At 29.0% G+C, this 17,796-nt stretch overlaps 1 protein-coding gene and 1 long non-coding RNA gene across 3 annotated transcripts in view; both read right to left on the bottom strand.

The window, feature by feature from the left end:
- The window catches only part of LOC143199428 (uncharacterized), a 120,478-nt gene that overhangs the window by 60,950 nt on the left and 41,732 nt on the right, over positions 1-17,796 (bottom strand). The gene's annotated exons all lie outside the window — the stretch shown is intronic.
- On the bottom strand, positions 7,717-13,051 carry LOC143201650 (uncharacterized). Of its 2 annotated transcripts, none has more exons than XR_013006987.1 (3): positions 12,933-13,051; positions 7,940-8,002; positions 7,717-7,853 (listed from the first exon to the last, which is right to left on the bottom strand). It is a non-coding gene; the product is annotated as an uncharacterized LOC143201650 (long non-coding RNA). The 2 variants fall into 2 exon arrangements; XR_013006982.1 differs by lacking the exon at positions 12,933-13,051 and adding an exon at positions 9,650-9,768.

Genomic DNA, 17,796 nt, shown 5'->3' with positions numbered 1-17,796 from the left:
CGAGGACCGTAGTTCGGAGCCCACGTTAAACTGTAGCTCTAGTCCAGATATGCCCTCATTGGTAAAAAGGAGACTAAAATATATCTAAAAAAAGTATCCTTAACTTAATATGTATTCGAGGAATCAAGCCCCTCTTTCTAAAATGAAAAAAGATTGAAAAATATTATCTTCCTATTTGAGGGCAGCTTTATACTTTTTAAAAAATAAAAATGCTTCTGAAAATCTAGCGATTTCAGCACAGCAAACAAAAAATGCTCTAGTAGAGTAAAAATAACTTATATATAAAACAAAATGAAATCATTATCGAAGATTGCTTTCGATTACAACGTATATAAATGAAATTTGAAAGGCCCTAAGACACAAAAACTTTTAATTTACTTTAAAATTCTATTTTATTAAGTAAAAAGTGGCGACTTGTTAAACGGCAATAAAAACAACACTAAGGGATTTCACATCTCATTCGTTACAGTTCAATCGTAAACTCAAACAATTCATCATTCAATCTTCTTAAACAAGTGCTTCGACATTTTGCATTTCTTGAATATATTAGCACTGAGCAATTAAAAAATATGGTTATTATACCAACACTAACACGGCAAAGTGATCCATGATTTCCATTTATAACATTGCTTAATTCACTCCACGCAGCACGTTTATATGAAGTCACTTAAAGATACGAATTTTAGATCTTCATGACATAAAACATAAAGTAAAAGTAATATACACAGTTTATCATTAAACAAAAAAAAATGGAGACTTTATTGTGAAAAATCGCTTGTATTTTATCCGAAATATCGCCCATCGATAGCCGTTATATTTCCATTTTCCAGGAAATTTACAGATTCCATCCCGAAAGAGTAATGTATATTTTGATGTTATCCACGGACACACCAATTTTTTTAATATCGTCATAAATAGTGAAGCGCTGAGAGGTCACAAGTAATAATTAGAATAAACAAGGTCTGGCCAATATGTCGGGTGGAGTAGCACTTTCCATTTTAATGTTTCCAAGTATATTTTATCGGTTTTGCAACATGTGGTCGAACGTTATCATGCTGATCAGCCCCCTTCTTCTTGAAATTTCATTTCTTTCTTGAATCGAAGTACTCGGTACAAATTCAGACATTTTCAACGCACTGAAAAAAATGTGTTCACACTTCGACGAAATGACACATACTAAAAAGTAATGCCTGTCAGTGAGACTTCGACATGAATTTGTTTACAAATGTACCTGATGCAATTGAATACATAATAACACCATCTGTTGTAAATCATATAAAATTATTTTATAGGCGTAACCCACATAATATATACATAAATATAAATATATGTAATTTAGTAAAATATACTTGTTCAGTTGTAGAGGAAAAGGGCATAAATATGTGCCGACAAATATTAATTTCTCTCTGTTTTCCCTCTCGTTTAAACTCATAGTGCCTTTCAGACATGACCTCATCTGACCATCGAAAACAGCTAACGGTACAAGAAGAGAATAGTCGAACACAGTTCGATTTGTAAGTCCGCAGCCGTAGAAGGTTTTTTATTCCTATTCATTGCCTGGAGCGTCTTTAGCCTAGTGACACACTGATAGACTTCGTACAATGTGGTCAGAGCGATAATATTTATTGAAACTGGTTAGATCGGCAGAACAACATCCTGTTGATTACATATTAAAAATAGGGACTAAAAATTATACGCTAAGAATATGTTTTTTAAAAAATAGGAACTATTAAAAACTCTCATTAAAACATATTTTGTTTTAAGTTTTTAATTTTGTCATAAATAATTAATTAACCAGTCATTATATATTAATTCATCTCAAAGGATTAAATTGATGCAATCGTGAACAAATGATTATTTTAAAATATAATCTAGTACATAACATTATATTCCACATGTTTATATCCGTTTCTTTGTAGACATCAATAGCTTTTTGCAAATGTACCTGAGATTAACATGTGTTAATTACATGTAAACAATAATTTGGTATCCCTACTGCAAGTACACAGTGTACCTTAATAGTGATTCGCTTCAATACTTCAAACAAAGACAGCTATTGGAGCGAGCTATTTTAGAGAATTACGACGATTTTGTAAACAGTAATCTTCAAATAACGTTTTTGCGCAAGCAAGGCAATAAACTTATCATTGTATATAAAAAAAATTATGTTTTCAGCCGAGCCAAACTTACATCAAAAATATTATTTGAGTGAAGCTATTCGTCTCATTCCTATATTTGTTTTTTTCATATCAACATTATTGGCTTTTTCCTAAATAATTTGCATCGAAAAAGCAATACCTTTCATTTCGCAACGGCCCTGTCGAATAAATAACTGTTTCTAAAGACTGTCTCTGTAAAGAATAGAGAAAAATTTAACATAATTGTAATGTACTGAAAAAAAGCTTACTTTGAAGGAAGATAAGCATATTTTCATTTATTGATTTATACTCGACAAATTTCTATTTTATTTCAAGTCTTATTATTATTATATCATAATCTTCCAATTGATGTCAATTTCTATTTAAAAAAAAGCAATAAAATATATATCTAGGTGCTGCATAATAACTATTAAATTCATAGACTCTTTTCCATACAAAATAACAATTTTCCATTAAGAACTACTAGCAAACACATCTAGAAACGTATAATGATGAACTATGATTATATCCCAATTGTCGGTTTTAGTTTCGATGATTTAAAAGTGATTTTGATGCCAATGACAAAGAACGACTTGAAGAACAATAAAAACAATAAAGATAATTAGTTGCAAGGGTTCTCCAAGAAGTTAAATTCCGAAAAAACTTGGAAAAATCCAAAAGGAGGGAAAATTGCTACCAAATGAATTGATCGAATATGCTATTTCGAACCGCATTTTATCGCAACATCGCTTGTCAGGTAAAAAAGAAGGGCATATTTTGTGGCATATTATGACTAATAATAAAAATGGTAATGGGTCTATTGCGATAATCTTTAGTGCATCATGGGTTAACCTCAGAAAGCCATCCAGATCGACATCAAGATGGAATATAATAAGAATAAGGTATTGCTACGTATATCATGAAATCAGCAAGCTGAACAAATTGAGCGACATATTGCTGCAAACGGGATGGCGATACAAAATAACGATTACAAATATTGGATGACAACGTTCCACCACGCGCTGGAAGAGTTGTCACAGGTAAACTGTTGCACCTCGAATGGAAACCAAATTCTGTCTCACCCGCACTCACAAGAGTTAACGCCTTTTATACATACAGTTTCGAAATGCTGAAGAAATGTGAAAATAGATCGATGAATGGATTGCTGCCTACTAACTACATTCTACAACTAACATCATTCTTTCGACACGGTATTACCATGTTTTCAGAAATATGGAAAATGTTAATGAAAATAATTTACATTATTTTCTCAATTAATGCGTTTCTAAAGAGAAAAAAATAATCAAAATACACGCAAGCGTCCCGAAAAGTAGTAATAGATTTAAGTATGACCTTAGCCTACATAGAAAGTTTTTATTTTGATCTGCTAGTTCCATCAAAATGATAAATTATAAACCAACGGAATGTATTTTCAACGTAATATATTCTACATAACGGCCATATGGCTTTAAATTTATCTCTTTCAAGCGACCTGCTATTAGATCGGCTTTTACCGTGGAACTAACGCAGTTCGAAGAAAAGTTAATGCGCTTTTCTCCGTGTATAAACTAAATATTGTTCAACATTTATATAATAGAAGGAATCATTTTTATGACTGCGTTAAGCAAACGAGGAAGAAATTTTAATATTAATTAGTAGAAATTTCCTTAACTATATTGTACTCGTCAAATGTCAAGCAATACTATTGATAAAACACATTTAAATTGAATAGTTCAACATGAATAATGTCTGATATCAGAATTAAATCGCAGTTATCCCCAAGGATTAAATCCTTTTATTTTACATTTTTTTAAAAATATTCCTAACTATTCATTGCACATATTATTAACATTTTATTTGTATTTAATTGATTGCAAATAATATTTATAAAATATACTATAGTATGTATTGTATAATGGCTGTTAAATAACCGTTAAAGCTCACGAGTAATAATGAGGGATAATATACGAATGAAATTATTTTCCATATTAGGTCCCCAACACAAAAACCAAACTTTTATTTTCTTCAAATAATATACAAAACACGCCAACTGCAATGTTCCAAATTTGTTCTGGAATTAACTTTAGAATTATTCAACACCATCAACCATCTCCGTCGTCATCATTATTCAAAAAGCATTTTCGTAAACTTTCAATCAAAAGCAAAATTAGCGATCAGACACCGAATAAAGTTCCAGAAATCGTTGACCCACTGAGTTACTTTGGTGCAAGCGATTATCTGGACATGATTAAATCTTACTGTTTCTTCAGAATCATCAATTAAATAACCAAAATTCGTAATAGATTTTTTTCAAATAGGAATAATTTAAAATTAAGTAATACAATTGCTATTGATTGTTGAATATATGTAATTAAATTATAATACGTATTTCATAGATATTTAAAAATAATTGCCAAATAAAAATTTGTGATATTTATTTGTACATATAATATTGAATATAACATTATTTATGACCATGATTCGTTAGACAAAACGGGTGGCTATCTTTCAGCTGATTGGCTAATAACGCATGTTTTCTTAATAATTTTATGCAATTTTAGAGTTTTGAGATAATATCGGAATTTATTAATTTTTTAATAAACTACGGCAAAAATAAATGTTACAAATCTAATTTTGTTAATACTAACGGCCATATCCAATAGTTTTACCATATTCAATAGTTTAGATTTAGATCTTAACTTAATAACTAACTATTTTAAGTATCTTAACATTTAAATTGTATGTTTTGTATAAAAACATAAATAAATTTTAAGGAACTTTAAAAACATATAATAAATATAATATTTTACATTATTTTTTAACGAGATACTAATGAATTTATCACTGGATAATTTGTAATTTATTACTTGCGGATATAATACCCTTTTTATAAATATTGAACGTACTATAGTTTTTAATGAAGAGAAACTTACGGCTAAGATATATGTTATATAGCTCGACTATTAGAGCACAGATATTCTAAGAAGTCGGTGTGCTGTGTGATGACGTGATGTGATGAGTTATGCTTTAAGATAATGTTTGAAGTATTGTCTGTATCAACAATACGCAATATGTATAATTCAATAAGCCATCATTTATTTTTATAAAAATAAAATAGTGTTCGAGTAAAAAATATTTTATTTTAAAGACGACATCTTTCATAACATGTCTTCAATATAACTTAAAATTAATCGTCGAAATGCATGTATGCGCATAACTTAGTCTTTGAGACTCAATTTAACCCTCTTCATGTTTGTTAAATTAAACGAACCAAACATAAACAGTTTAAGCACATCACAAACTGACTACATTGTATTGCTGCGTTTAAATTGACCTCGACCAAATACACAAATTGTTTGGACCCATAATGAGTTTGATACCCGCAAAAAGAAAAAGACGTTTAGTACATGCATTCGTTCATTCATATTCAATTTCAATTACCATTTCTTTTGTGATCCAATAGCAAACGATTAAAATTTTGCGTATTTAGTGCTAACTATTCTTTTCTGATTTCTCTGGTATCAGAGGTATAGAGTTCATAATCTTCGAAAGAATGAGACCTAAGAAGATCGTACGCAGCGTTTGGAGACAAACAGAATGCAAATTGCTCAAACGAGATCACGCACGGCTCAAGAAGAGCCCATACCGTTAAGATCAAGCAAGACGTGACTAAACAGACAATCAAACAAGACGTGACTAAACAGACAATCAAACGTAGCAATTATCTGAATAAAAGTTTAGTACGAGTATTTAGATATGATCTGAATCGATAACAGGTATGACAAATCAATGGATTTTAGAACAATGATCACAATTAAATGGTAACAAAACATATATTTGTTCTAATGGTGTGTATATATCTGAATATTCCGTTCAAACAGATTCGGTGCGTCTCCATGCTTTTTTTTGTAAATCCCCAGCATCAGCTTGAGCCGAATGCTCGAGTCTGTACCGAACATAAGGCGAAACATTCGAAGGGAAGCTAGTTGTTAATCAGTACGCAAGTAATAAAGAAAATAAAGTTTTAAATTTTCTAAATTTTATATAAATATTAAACCATGCTTGTTACATATCAACTTTCACTATAGACATAAATATTTGTAATTGCTTAGTGAAAAATATAAAAGTTGATACGCAATAATCAAGCTATACCACTAACCACCATTTAAAAAACTAAAATATACTAGGTTAAAAAAATATTGTGCTAGATTTTAAAAGCCAAATATTTCACGATCTGCACGAAACCATCTTGTGGAACAAAGCGTTTGGTTTCCGGCGTAAAAATTAAACGACCTTTACATATATTGGTGTCATGCAGAATTTCATAAAGCTTTCATTTCATTTTGTATTCCACAATGTTTCTTTAATGTATTATAATGTTTATTATCTGTACAAAATGTAAAAAAAATATATATATTTTTTTTAATTTAATTAAATAGTATAGTAATATCTAAAATATTTATAACTAGCTTATAGCTGCCCACTTTGCTGGACATATGATAAAAGTAGATTGTAGAATATACCTAGGTGCAAGATATAAACAAAATTCTTAATTTCAAAACAATAATAATAAAAATAATAATAAATAATTAAAATTTAAATCTACCGATGGTATGTAATATAGCTAAAGCCTGTTTAGCTGGGTGTAACATAAATAATGTATTAATCCTAGATTTCGAAAGTTGGAATTTAAACTATTTACTTCTTTTATTCCGAGAGATGTCATTTGAGACCATGCATTATATTTACGAATCGTATATAGAAAATGTTCTGAAATCAGTTCCTGATGGATAAGGTGGTAATCCAAATGTTCAAGATATGACTCAATAGTAGGAACTTGACTGCCACTATAACACATTTCAAAATGTGCGTCTTTATTTTTTGAGTCATGGCACCAAGTACATGGAAACCAATTTCCTATACTTACAGATTTATCATTTGAATAATCAATAACTTCTCTATAAAATTCAGGATAACTTTGAATATATTTTCTGAAAGCTTCTATGTACTTCATAATGACTCTATAGCGCATATATTCTAACAGCATCTCTAAATTTTTCACTGTAGCTTTGATAATATCTTGAATTAACTTGTTTTAATGTTGTTTATTCCTAACTGTATTTATAAACTTCTTCCTTCTTTTTTTCTTTTGATTGAATGTAGTAATTTGCAAATATGTTCGTCAGTATTTTTATTTAAACCAACTAAAAAAAAACATCGATCTATCAATGTCTTGTCAGATATGTTTTGTGTTACTTTCAATGTAAAAAAACTTTTCCGTAAGCTTTTTTCATTTTCGTTTACACAAACCTTTTCCTAACAATGAAGAACACAACAAAAAAAGAATTATCCAATTTGGTGCAGAAATTCTGAAGTCATACGCGTACATACCATACATTTTAGCGAATCATTTTTATTTATATAGAATATCAATTATACTAGCAGTAACAATCACTAAACTTTACAATATGTTATATTACGCGACTAATACAAACTGCTACGAAAACTGTGTATTCGAAGAAACAAGACGGTGTGTTTGTGTTAGGACTTAATGATGTCATGAGTGAAACTTCTGGAGATAGGACTTTGGCTTAGGTTGGAATAGATTTTAACCCTCTGTATCATTTTGTGCTAGCTGTTCGACAGTCGTCATTTATTTCCGTCAAATAAAATAATAATTTTTTAAATTGCAATAAAAAATTTCCATATAATTTTCTAAAATAAAAATCAAATATTATGAATGAATAAGAGACTTATTATCAATACAATTTTTATATTTACCTCTATTTACAGTGACTTACCTATTACAGGTATTTTTCATTAAAAGTGAAACTCCAATACTACTGAAACCTATGTCTACCCACCTGAAAAGAAAAAAAAAATGTACTGAACTGAAATGACTAGCAATAAAATTCGAATGTCAAATAAAAACGATAAAACAAGAAGAAAGGTAAAAAAGTGCTCTCAATTTCGAAATCCTACATATACAAACACAAGAAATAGACGTTATAACAATGTAACGGCCATGGTAACTGGGTTACTAAGTTTACAATTGAAATTCTCTTTTATCATGGTCTACACTGTGTCGCCGGTATATTTTATTAAAGGCTACATAAATAATTATGAAAGTTTTCTCGAATATTTCAATTAAAATAAAATGTGAAACGTGTTCTTTATTAATACTAATAACTAATAACAAATATATTTACAGGTGCTTTTGGTACTATTAATTAATAAAATATATTCGATTACTAATTAACGTCGATAGATTTTAGTTACGACAATATAATAATATTCCAAACTAAATACAATGATAAAGAAGAATAGTATTAATGTATAATATTATAAGGGTATTATCATTATGAATTTAAACAGTGTCACAATTTCCCACCGAATAGATTCCATTTATGACCTGGCAACTAGACGAAACTTTCTTCTTGATAATCGATCGAACATATCTCTGTTGGCCACGAAATACTTTCTTCAAACAACATAAAAATGCCACTATTTGATGTTGAAGAAAGTGTTTGAAGTTTTCCAATTAAATTGTATATTTCCTGTCACGTTTATATATATATATATATATATATATATATATATATATATATATATATATATATATATATATCGTATACGTATACGATGTATATGACAAGAAAAATAGATCAATAACCAGTTGACCAGAATGAAAAAATTTATTACCTACACACCATTTTGGGTTTACTAACAAGTATTTAATAAATTACCAGGTGCATAGAATAACAGATGTACTGAAAAAGCCTATGAAGGTACTGGTAAAAAGGTGTGTTCAACTATATTCTTAGATATAATACAAGTCTTCGATAAAGTATAGCATGACGGTCTTGTTCATAAGCTACAGAAAATGTTACCGAAATAATACTATTAATAATCTTGCATTACAGCCAGAGTGTTTAGAGTTAAACAAGAGGAAACTTACTCTAATATAAAAGAAGCTAAAGCAGGTGTACTACAATGAAGTGTATTGGGTCCAATTATTTACCTACTCTGCACATGTTATATACCACAAATTCTGTAGGAGAAAATAGCGAAGTAGCCACATAAAAATTACAACATGCAAGTGACAATATAAATAATTGGATCCAAACATGGAATATAAAAAAAAATAAATCTGTGCATGCACGAACAACAATAACAATAAATAATATTGTCATTCCATATAGCAACAACACTAAGTATATCGGAATTAAACCTGATGCACAAATTCGCGGGAAGGAACATGTAATAAAGAAAAGGAAAAAACTGGGGTTCAAATATAGGAAAATGTTAATTGGAAGAAAATCACAATTTTCAGTACATGATAAATTGCTATTATACAAGCAAGTATTGAAAACTATATGGGCATATGGAATTCAATTATGGGGATATTCTGCGAAAAGTAATATAAGTGCAACACAAGTTTTCCAGAACAAAGTCCTGTTGAGTGTTGTATTGAGGTATTGTAGATGCACCCAGATACTTCAGATACCTACTGTCACTCAAGATATCAAGAGATTCGCAAGGATACATGAGGAGAGACTCCATTCTCATGTCAATATCGAAGTAATACAACTCTTGGATAACATCAGAACATAACACACTTAAAAGAAATAAACCATGTGAACTTGTAGTGTACTGTAATGAGATGCATTTAATAGAAAAAAACAGCACTGTAACACATAAACACATTATACATATATCACATTAGGACACCATTTACTAAGATAGCGCGTATGAATCCTCCTACATATATACCGAAATTTAACTTATTGTAAGGAAAAATTGCAGGTTAGTGGCAATTGCAGGTTAGAAGGCTGTAAGGTTTTAACGAATATTTATATAATTTTAAAAAGTTTAGTGCATATTCTGTTCAAAGCAATTTAAAACAATACTAATTAGCTTCAACTATATATCATTTAAAGTCAAATAGACATTAAAATCAAGTAATTATCACATCGTTTGTGCGGTTGAAAATAATACTTTCACTTACTTCACTAGGCTTTCGAACTTTTCTTAACTTAAGGCGATAAATTCCTACCGGATCCTCAAAATTATTGAATACGATATTTGCTTATAATTTCCAATAAAGGTGTGAGAGGAATTAGTGTCACGTAGTTTCTTTTTAAATAGTGAAAATATTAAAACTGTGACCGTTCTAAAATTTGGGTTATAATAATAATGAATTCCATTAGAAAACCAGTTAAATCATCAAATATTTAGGTACATCTACAACAAACATCCAATAATAATTTAATATATTATAATAATTACATTTAAATAAAAAAAATTAAATATTTTATTGTTATTTTTTACTTAAAATTAGTTTCATGCAAAATAAGATAGATAAATATTTCTTAATTATAAAAAACTAATAATATAATAAGTATATAATGTAACAGTAGAATAGAGTTTTATAGATAATCAAATTTGTATTAAATATTCAATAAAATATCATTCCGCGGCGGGATTCGAACCCAGACTTATAGCATTGTACCGTCTCCTTCCCTGTTACTAGGCCCACTTAGAATTTTTTAGTTATCAAGCGGCAGTTAAATATAAAGCATTTCTAATTAGACAGTTATTTATAATCAATGTTTTAGTGAATACAATAGATGAATCTGCCTATTTCAATCTATAAATTATAATTATTTATTGTGATAAAATTATCTAATTAAATTAAAAAATTTAAATAATTTCGGGAAATTTTACTATTGTGCTTTAGTAATAATTTCTACTGAAAATTATTACTTTGTTTTTAAATTTAACTTTACAACAATCTTTTTGATGATAAATTACTGATGTTAAGATGTTAGTTGAGCATTTAACATAAACATAGAATAAAAAGTTCAGTTAAGATCAAAAATAACTTACAACAATGAATGTCAATCAAAGTTTATAGAATGGCCAGTTCTTTGATCAAATAAATTGTAACTATCCATTGTAAATAAAACGATTTTTTAGCTTAAAAAAACGGAAAGTAATTACACTTGGTTTATAATATTTATAAACGATAGAGGTGTTTATAATCGATTGGATAAAATAATAATAATAATGAAAATAATACTAAACAAAATCAATTAGTGGACAGCATATAACGGTTTGATGCATTATCTGGCATAGTTAAATAACATAGCAGATGTTGTAAGGTCACCAAAGGTGAATTGAAGGTTTGGAGGAAGAAACGAATATGATTTAAAAAAAACCCCTAGTCTGATTCCTGGCACAAGCATCCCAGTTCAGAGTGTAAGACCACCAAAACCGGACTGAAATTGCTATGACTAACCATAGTCTACTGGAATTTTGATAGAGGTTTATCAATAATTATAAAAATGAATCCGTATTTACACACAAATATCGTTTAACAACCGCATCGGTCGGCATCTATTGATCAATAAATTCATTTATTCATTTCTTATGTACAGTCCATTCGATATAAACGTTATCCAATTCTGAATGTGTTCAGTGAGTTTTTTTGAGAAATGTTCCCGCCGATCTGCATTTAATTATAACATGACAATAGATTACAGTTCTGGATTATGCTGCGACAGTAACCAAATGAAATTGTCACCATTAGTACACCATCAGAGCCACTATATTCATTGATTTTTGGAAATTTCTTTTTTAATTAACTCTATATCAAAACTGATCTCCTAGCAAAACCATTAATTTATTAACATCTATTATTCTTAGAATTATAGCGTCTACGCCTACGTTTGTCTAAAACTTCCAAAGATTTGTATGCCATCGTAGAGTCATTCCAAAGGATTAATTTGCATTGCTGCCACACTTTGGCTATCGCAGAGTTCTAAGCTTGAAATTCATTAATATGCATGTTCAACAACAGCTTGAGTGCTGAATGAATTGTTCAACCACAAATTTAGCCTATTGTAAATTATATACTATATAATTTACTATATAATTTATGTAAATATTAATACTATAAAATTGTTTCCTCCGCATGAGAGCTGAATGCTCTAACTAGTAGAAGCCATAGAAGCACCACAGAAGCAGTTGCCTGTAATATTTCTACGGTTTCTCGTGTAATATCGTTAGCGCTTAAAAAGCAAACTGAATGCCATTTACACTGAACTACTTATAATTTTTCATCACATCAACATTATGCATTATACATAAACATCTGATTATTTTAGATGAAAATATATGTAAAAACTTTGTACGGGCCTTTAAAACTTGAGGATTTCTCTCGATTTTCCCTGAGTCGACCATCAAATCCTGACTTGGTTCCAATAAGACCACGTCGGAAGTGCACTCCTTCGAATACAAAAAGGATTTTGCAAATCGGTCCATAATTGACCTAAAAATCAGTGAACATACACAAAAAAATTATACAGTCAAAAATAGAACCTCCTCCCTTTTTGAAGTCGGTTAAAAATTGTTTGTACATTTATTTATTTATTTTACGTATTTCACTCAAAACAATGTATAGTCATGCTTGAATATTTTTAAAAATAAATATCGTTTTATTTTAAAATTTCATTAAAACACCAGTCTTCATTGCAAAAAAAACAAAAACACAATGTGAAGAATGCTTATGTAGTGATTGTTAACCACCTCCTCCTTATTAAAATTAACTGTCGTCATGTGTCATCATTTGTTATAACATAACGCGGAAATTTTCTTTTGTATTATTATTCGCGTGAGCTTTATGCACCCATTCTCTCTTGCATCAATATGCCGGGTGCATTTGGGGCGTCTCAAGTTCAATGTTTCGTTTAAATTCTTCAAATACAAAAAATCTGCAATGCAAATGATTACCGGAGTTTTCACTTTACTTAGGAACCCAAACACGATACCGTGTACACGTTGATCATTTTAAGCGACTTGTTAATATAAAAAAAGCCGTTTGTGAATAGAATTGTCAACAATGGAAAAGGGCCGGAACCGCAATAAGTATGTTGTTAAGGTCATTGAGCACTGAAATGTTTGTTAATTAGGCCAGGAACATGTAATTAAAGATTACTAAATTACGTATGCAATTAAAATGAAACAATGTCAAAAAAATAATTAACTGTTTTAATTAATTTGTTTATAATCTTTTTATAAAAAACTACATAATTTTAAAACAATTATCTTAATGAGTAATATATTATCTTTAAATTTATCTAAATATTATATAACTCATATTATGTGATAGCATACACCCTCGCCTACATGAACAAAATTTGGAGAAAAACCAAAGAATATCTTTATATGTCGACTTGATTGGTATAGTGGTCAAGGGTACAGGGCGGTTCGCTTATTATTGCGATAGTGGCAAATTCGAATCCTGTTGGGGCATAGTTATTATGTCACAGTTTGTCATTGTTCACATCACACCAGTCACCAGGCTGGTTAAAATCGGATGTCATGAAGGAAATTATGAAATATGAAAGGGTTAAAAACACAAAAACATATGAATAGTTTTTTAATCTTGAAATACTATTTTATTTTATGAAAAGACTTTCTATCTAAAGAAACCACCACAGGGATGAACAGGATAGTTGTGCCGTTTGAACAGCTTATAGTTCTAATAAAATTATGTTTGAGTATGTACCTTCATCCGTCAGTTTGCCTTTATTGATCTCCTAAATGACACTGTTTCTACCCAAATTTTCATGATATGCCTGTATGGAATGGTTTTCCAGTTTTGGTAACTCCAAATTCCAATAGTCTATGGATCAGAGACTGAACCACTGCAATCCGCCATTGGTGGTCATTCACATTGAACTACAGGTATTTACGCCTATTAGATCCAAATATCTGAACTTGAGACTCATCCATCCATAAGACATATTTAAATTTTTTTCGGTCTAGTTTTTGTGTTTTAGGCCATTGCGCATCCTCTCAGGACAGCAGGCAGTAAACATCTCTTTGTAGTAGTAGAAACTAGCTTTTCTCGTGTTTCATTTAAAGTAGCGGTAATTTAAGACACAGTTAGACGTCAAATTCGTTCGGATAACATTAAAACAAACTTATCTTCCTGCTTTATTGTAGATTTGAAACGATCAGATCTCCTCCGGTCTTTATCTCCTACAATGGCTGATTTTCATGCAAGAGTATAATGTACATCTCATACATGTACTAATCAACTCGGATCTTTCCTGTCTCAAACTACGGATAGCACTACGCTGTTTAAGAAAATGTTGTCTACTTTTTGCCATTTTATATGCTTCTGATCTGTTATAAATATTAAGTTAACTCCAGAAAGTACACTGAACTTTAAACTAACATTTTTTATAATTATAAACCCATATTTCAAAAATTAGACTATATTTATTAACTCATTCAATGGAATAATTTTTATTTTCATATTTAGGCAGATATTGATAATTTATTGTAAAATATAACTAGCCGGCTTGGTTGGCGCAGTGGTAAAGGCGACAAGACGGTCTTCCTACTCTTGCGACAGTCGCGGGTTCGAATCCAGCTTCGGCATGGTCGTAAATTTATTTTTGTGATTATTTAACATTTGTGGTTATCCTTAGGCAATAGTTTCAAATCCAACAAGGAAAATAATCCCAGCCACACGAGTAACCAGGCTGGGTAAGACCGGATGTCTTCGGAGATGATTTCTAAAGCTGGTCACTCGGCAGTCGGTAGGCTTAATGTCAAGGACTTTAGTTTGAAACCCACGTTAAACTGTAGATCCAGTCCTGATAAACCCTCGTTGGTAAAAGGAGATTTTAAAATATATAAAAACATAATATAGAACTACAAAATAGCAATCTACCATAATAAATTGAACATCGATTAGAGCCTTAAAAATGTTGTTTTTACATTTATCGATTTCAAGGATATAACATAAAGATTATTATAATTTATAATATCATCAACTTATAATTTTATCATGATTATATTTTTGTGAAAGTCCTAAATGATAGTACATATATTATAATTATTGTATATAGCCATTATACAATCAAATCAATAATAAGTTTTGGTACCAGTTGATTACAAATTATTCCATGGTTCGTTCATAAAAAAGAAACGACTACTATGAGGATGACGGCCGTAATGAACATTATTTCAAGAAATTCTTAAATTTATTACGTACTGGGATGGTATTTCCACGTGTTAGGTGATTGTTCTATGATAGCATAGAATATACATGGGCGTTGTTTTAATATGAATATATAAAAATCACGTAATATCGTCGTAAATAAGAGTTGAATGCCATTAACATATACGGTTCCTCAGAATGAGTCAGTAATTTCTGCTTGAAAATCCTTTGCTTGTAGTAAAGTTTACCGATGTTGAGTTTCCTTTAAATGAATAAAAAACATAATGTCGACTAAAAACTATATTTTATAGTTCATTTACATTTCTCTGCAATAATTTACATATACTGTTTATAGTGCCTATATCTATAGTACCAATGTTAAGATGGTTAAAACCACCTACAATTTAAACATTTATTTAACCGATTCAATAATAACTCAATTATTTTATAAGGTTTTTTATAAGAAGGAAAATCATTTAAAGCTTTATTCATGTTCAGAATTAAAAAATCGGTATAATAATTTCATTTCCAAGTAGATTTTCTTGGCTTGTGCAACATATGACCAAAAAATCCCAATTAAATATAAATTATAATTATATATTATATATCAAACAAAAACTTTATCTTAACGAAGCAGGAATTAAAAATTAATTTAATAAAATATTGATTCATTTTATTTACCTTAATTTCTTAAGTATATTCTGTTCATTAATTCAATCGAAGTCATTATTTTCTATATTAATTTATATTAATACCTATTATAATATTAATTAATAATATTATAATAGGTCTTATACCTATTTAAAAATATTTTTAATGTAAAGTAAATGTTTAGTAGTAATTTTAAATAACAAAATAACCACTACATATAGCAAAATTTCATATTTATTTATATACTTATCGTTACAATATTTATTTTAAACTGTAAAGATGACACTTAGAATTGCGAATTTATAGTACACATACTAAAAACCAAAGTTTCTATGTGTTCTGTGTAAATAATTGTAAAGAATGCTATATATATCCAACTTCAATAGTTTACAATTTTGAATAAAAATTATTAAATCACTTATGAAATTTATGGAATATACTGCTTATTGAAAGTAAGTAAATAGATCGGATATGAAAGTAGATACGCATACCTAGCGTTTATTACTAGTCTTAATATATCTTATTTATAATTCAGAAATCGTTGCTATACAGTTAGTTAAGATGTAACTAATTATACAAGATCTGGCCCAAATACATAGTACATAAAATATTATGGATCTAATTATAATGAATGTTTTTACTACTTTACTTTAAATAAAAATTATTTTATATGAGTTTTTATTTCAGTCATATCAAACTAAGTAGAACCATCAGAATACAAAAAAACGTTCGTGTTCATTTTAATTTTAATTTACAGGCTTTAACTTATGTTGGATTAATAACGAGACAGACTTTTTTATCAATAAACAGGTGCAGAATATATCACGAATAAAATAATTTGAAGAGATACCGTGATAACTAGTGAATAAGAACTGGACAGAATTAAGTACTCAAAAGGCAAGAGTGTTATTCTCAATATTATGAAGGAGCAGTAAATTTACTGAAAAAAAAACAATTTTTACGTCAAGCATACCTAACTGGAAAAGCCCTAGGTTTTAATAAGCTATAGACTAAATCAACAATGGATTAACATTGTAAATTCAAAAATTAAACGCTAGTGAATAGTGAAAGGGTTATTATTAAAATCACACATATGATAAATATAGTCCTTAAACATGTAATTAAAACATATTCATTTTCAGAAATCTATAAATAAATTACATTATTGCAAAGAAAGTTAAAAGAAATAATGAAAACGAGCAAATAAAAGCAATTAATTTCAAACAGTTACATAAAAATATGTTCAACCATTTTCCTGGGTCAAGTATTCGATAAGGTTTGGTACGAAAGTCTAATAAATAAATAATAATGCGATGCATAATGCTCTTAGAATTATTATCTATTGCAACACTAGAAAACAAATGAAAAAAATATGAAATAAATGATATGAACTAAAACTGAAAATAATCCAAAGACGTCGAAAACATCTCAAAGAGCACACAGAATGAAACTAGTACCCCATCAGTTGTATATGTTGTTTTTATATATAACACCACAATAAATATTATTTAAAAATGGTTGCTATTAATTTTGTTAGTTGAAAAACTAGCAACGCTTTTATTAAAGTTTTCAGTAAATTAGTAAATACTTGAAGTTTAAATTAAATGCCAATAAGCTGAGCTTAGAAAGGAAGGTAGTTATTAAAAATAAAAAGAAAATAAATGAGTTTTCAGGTAAAGAATATCATAACAATATATTAAGATAATTATCCCATTTCAAGTTTCGTAAATATCCGGTATAAAAAAGATGTTTATTTTAAACAAACAGCTAAATACAATCAATTGTGTATATTTTTTGTTATAGTATTTTTAATTAAGTTAATATAACCTGTACTTGCTCAAACACAATATACTATGATAAACAAAAACATTGAAATATATTTATTCTTGAAATAAAGAAAAATTGAAATTAATGTATATACATGTTGTATAATATAGTATATAATATAGTATGTAGTTTCACTTAAAATTTCCATTCTAAAAAGATATA

Source organism: Rhynchophorus ferrugineus, unplaced genomic scaffold (assembly GCF_030347505.1).
Source record: "Rhynchophorus ferrugineus isolate W39M unplaced genomic scaffold, kcgeb_rfMv2 rfM1, whole genome shotgun sequence".
NCBI lineage: Eukaryota > Metazoa > Arthropoda > Insecta > Coleoptera > Curculionidae > Rhynchophorus > Rhynchophorus ferrugineus.
Note: the sequence above shows the minus strand (reverse complement) of the source record. Positions and strands in the feature narration are given on the sequence as shown.